Below are 4,532 nucleotides of genomic sequence, written 5' to 3' on the forward strand. Positions count from 1 at the left end.
GAAAGAAAGAAAGAAAGAAAGAAAGAAAAAAGAAAGAAAGAAAGAAAGAAAGAAAGAAAGAAAGAAAGAAAGAAAGAAAGAAAGAAAGAAAGAAAGAAAATATGAAAGAGAATGCTTCTCGAGGGGAGAAGAATATTTGCAAAGCAATGAAACAAGACTATTTGGCAACAGTGATATGATGTTTTCATAGTACTGAGTTCACAAAACAAAATTGGACATGCAAAAAGGCAAATGTTTCTCTCAGTAAGCTAGACTATTTGAACCAGAGCTACAAATATGCAAAATGGAATTCTCATTTGCTTTCTCCTGATCTTGTATGTGAAATTGGATGTCTTTGTGTGGAGTGCTTGAGTTAGTTGGTCTAATGGCTTAATATCTTCCAAAAGGCTATATACATAAATATGAATATATATTATATATTACCTATACACATATTATATATAATTTCAATATCTTTTTTGGTTCCCATATTAAAGATTAAAATCCCATTATTTTTTCAGTAACAGAATAATGTACTTTTGTTTATTTCATTTTAAGTGAAAGCAGGCACAGAGAAAGAGGAAAATTGATATGACATATTGCATAACTTATACATTCCACTGTTTTATATATGAAGTCCTAGTTAATTCCAATGAAGGTTTTATTATTCAGATGTATGCATGAGGATACAGAAACTTGTGAAGTTTAAATGATTTATTTAATTCAAAACTTAAAATGTGTTATATAATGTTAAAATTTCAACCCTTTGGGGCACCAACTGTATAGCTAAATTACCCTACTTGTGCTACTTTCACCAAAAAAAAAAAAAAAAAAAAAAAAAACATATTTGAAATCCCCATGAAGGAATTACTGATTAAGAAAAATATATATTTCAGATTCAAGCTAACTTCGGTATCAAATTCTATGTGTTTGTTCTCTTCTACCGCCCTTATCTATGACGCACAATAAAAGGCTATGTCCTAAGTATGTATGTACGGGACAGTCTCATAAAGAAAATTTCCAGTAGTAGAATATATGAACACACAGAATGTAAGCTCATGACAAAAAAAAAAACAGTGATTAAAATATAAATGTGCTAAGTAAGCAAGAATAACTTAAATCATCAACATGTATTAGCAATAATAATATCAAGTAAATGAATTCACTTTCTTTTGGCTAAACTTTCATTCAAATGAAACACTGACGTTTCAGCAAAGTTTTCTAAAGTAGCATGATAAAGGATAAATCTGTAAAATCTAAGAAGAAACCTTTAACACAGATATAGTGGACTGAAACAGACAAGCACTTTATTACAAGTCATTTCTCAAATCTGTGGAGGAAAAGAGGGTTTGGGGAGAACTAAATATTTGAAAACAAAATCAATGCATAACCACTTTGAAAACAATTACAATATAACTTAAAGTAATAACTAGGATGGATCAGTGATGGAATCTCAGTGTTGCTTTAATTTGCATTTTAAAAAATTATTTATTTTTTATTTGGTACTTTTTTTACATATTTAGTACAGGGTCTCACTTGGCAACTCGCACTCATAGTGATCCTTCTGCTTTCAGCCTCCCCAGCCCTGGATCATAGGCGTGCACCATCACGCCCAGAGGGGGCTGGCTCGGAATGCCTGAGGGCAGGGCCAGTGCAGCATGTGGTACTGGGGATCACAATTTAAGTGATCACAATTTTTCCCTCCCTACTTCCTTTCTTTCTTCCTTCCTTCCTTCCTTCCTTCCTTCCTTCCTTCCTTCCTTCCTTCCTTCCTAACTTCATTTTCCACTCTTTTTTCTCTTCATTTTCCTCCTCCTGACCCACTTTTCATGTTCCAACTTGGCCTTTCCTTTTCCCCTGTTGCTACCATATTCTGTTGCTACCCAACCAGTCATCTGGCTGCTTTAGGATTTCTTGCTGAGTAAACCTAGTCCCAGAAAGTAAGCCTATTCTAATTTAACCCTTTTGCCATGACCACAAAGACTGTGGAGCAGCAATGTACCCTCAGAAACAGATGCAGCTTCCTTCATCCTCAGCTCTCTTCTCTGGATGCAGCACAATGTCCTGAGAACCATGTGGTCGTCCTTGCAAGCCTAGAGTGAGGTCTGGGGTCGTCGTCACAAGCTTAGAGTGAGGTCTGTGTTTTACCACTGAGATGGATGCAACAATGTATTGTACTCACCACTGAGCTGTCAACATCTGGCCAGTTTTAAAATTGATAGTCTATCATCTAAACTAAAGTAATGGCCAATAAAGCCAATCACATCCAGCAATATCTAATGTACTAGTTTGCTTTATAGTAATCTTAGTACATAAGAAATGTACTGCTATGCTTAAGTTGTGGTGGTGGTGGTGGGATGTGTGTGTGTGTGTGTGTGTGTGTGTGTGTGTGTGTGTGATGATTCAATTCTTCCTCCACTTTTCTTCTTCAAACTCTCTGGCACTTTTATTTGCCTCACTTGATGAGGATGCATTATTTATATGCTGAGTCCACCTCTTCTTTTCTTTTCTCATTAGCCAGTGACAATTGAACTAATACTGCTCTGTCCTTTTCATGAGGTCAAATCAATGTTTTAAGCTGTTGAAAAACTTAAGAAACTAAACCCTTTGTTCCATCCAAATGTCTTTTAATGGAAAATTTACTTTGTACAAAAACAGATTACGTGTTTATGACAGGTAAAATAATTCAGCTACCATGTTCATAAGATTATTGTTGCCACGTGACATGCAGATATAACACCCAAATGGTGGTGCAATAATATTAAACAGTGTCATTTTGCATAATCTTTGACATCAACAAAATCAGGTACTATATGTATGCAGATCCAGGTATTGAAATCCTGATCCATAATGTGGTTAAATTAACTTTTAAAATAGAAACCCAAAATTTTAGTTTTCTACAGTGTACTCATGGACCATGAAATTGATTCTTCTAGCTATGGTTTGAGAAACACTGAACTACACCATGCTGGGGATTAAAGGACAGACATAAATGATTTTGATGTGGGAATGAATTAGAGATAGACAGGCTATCGCTGGGATGTCAATGAACCAGACATCTGCCTGAAGTCTTACTTTGCTGAAAAATTCATCTCTCACTTGATGAAGCAATGAGGAAGGCTGTTTCTCTGAACTTAACTTTGACCAAAAGAAAGAACTGGTTCATGAAATTCAAGTGACAGGAACCTTGGGACAAAGTCAACTTGTCATCTTACTGCTTGAAATGGCCAAGAAAGGAAACATCCAGTGCAGTCTGACAGGTAGCTTGGACTTCGGAAAAGCACATCTCAAAAATTTTAGAGAATGGATCTGAGTGATTCTACTAGGTCTTAAAATATAAATTTTTATAAGAAAATCAGATGTAGCTAAAATGAGAAAGAAACAAAAGAGAAAAGAAACTTACATGGCAGCATATATTTTACTATGCTGTAATGGTAGTTTTAAAAAGCTATGCTTATATTTTGAGTATTTTCTTTGGGAAAATTAGATACTAGGTTGTTCAATAAATAGTGTTAAAGAAGGCATTTCTATATCCAATTTATTGATTAGGAAATTAAGGTTCTGCAAAATTAAAGAAAGTTCTGAAAGCCAGACTGACTAAAGTAACTAACCTATAATACAAATATCTGTCAGTTTTATTTTCTAATCAATTTTGCCTCTTTTCAGATAGAATACCTGGCACCCTGCACTTAAGGAAGAGAGGTTGCCTTCGGTTCCTGGTTCCAGGGGCTTCTGTCCATCGCTACCTGGCTCCAAGGCAGGAACAACATGGAGGAAGGGCATAGTGAACAAAGCTACTCTCCTCTCAGGGGCTGGGAAGCAGAGCACAGGGAAAGGGGCAGAGGAGGCAGCCCCAGAACAGGTGCCCTGGGGCTCACCTATCCAGCTGTGACTCACTTCCTCAGAGCACATTCAAGGAGGAGCAGCAGGAGAGTAATCCTGCTCAGGATTAGTTGCCTCTCCAGGGGTCCTTTCATGCAGGCAAGTCACCTCTCCAAGAGTCCTTTCATGCAGTCAAGTTGACAATTAAGATAAACTGGCATCCACCATCAATGCACAGTTATTCAAAGAGAAATGATTAATTACAGTACTTGAACATAATCATTTCATTTTAACCCAAAATAGAAAAATAGGCATAAGTAAATCTTTGCTTTTTCTATGAGTAACAAGTTGTCTTTATTATTTTAAAGAGAAATTCAAACAAAGAAAACTGCACAGCTACACTTGCTATCAGAGATAAATTTAAATGTTCACAAATGGTAACTTGTATCCTGCAGAAGTAAAAGCATGCATACATGTTATTGTACCATCTTTATTCCCTTCTCAGCAGTGGGACTTCAACAAAAATTTCCTCTCCATTCACTGCGGAAGAGGAACACAGCAGATTCTTTTACTGTTAAGAATGTGAACTAAGACACTCCAAAAGAGCAGTTAGATAGATGAAGATCACCAGTAGAAATAAAGAGGCACATTGCATAAGGCTAGAGTCTGCAAGACAGCAAGTCAAGCCATTTGCATAATGGAGTCATGGAGTTGCAAAGGCCTTAGCTAAG

The 4,532-nt window shown here is 36.2% G+C and overlaps 1 pseudogene; it reads right to left on the bottom strand.

Annotated features, from left to right (window-relative positions):
- The window catches only part of LOC105744059, a 43,551-nt pseudogene extending 39,789 nt beyond the window's left edge, over positions 1 to 3,762 (bottom strand).
- Positions 3,763 to 4,532: the final 770 nt, after the last annotated feature.

Source organism: Octodon degus, unplaced genomic scaffold, assembly GCF_000260255.1.
Source record: "Octodon degus isolate 3935 unplaced genomic scaffold, OctDeg1.0 scaffold00217, whole genome shotgun sequence".
NCBI lineage: Eukaryota > Metazoa > Chordata > Mammalia > Rodentia > Octodontidae > Octodon > Octodon degus.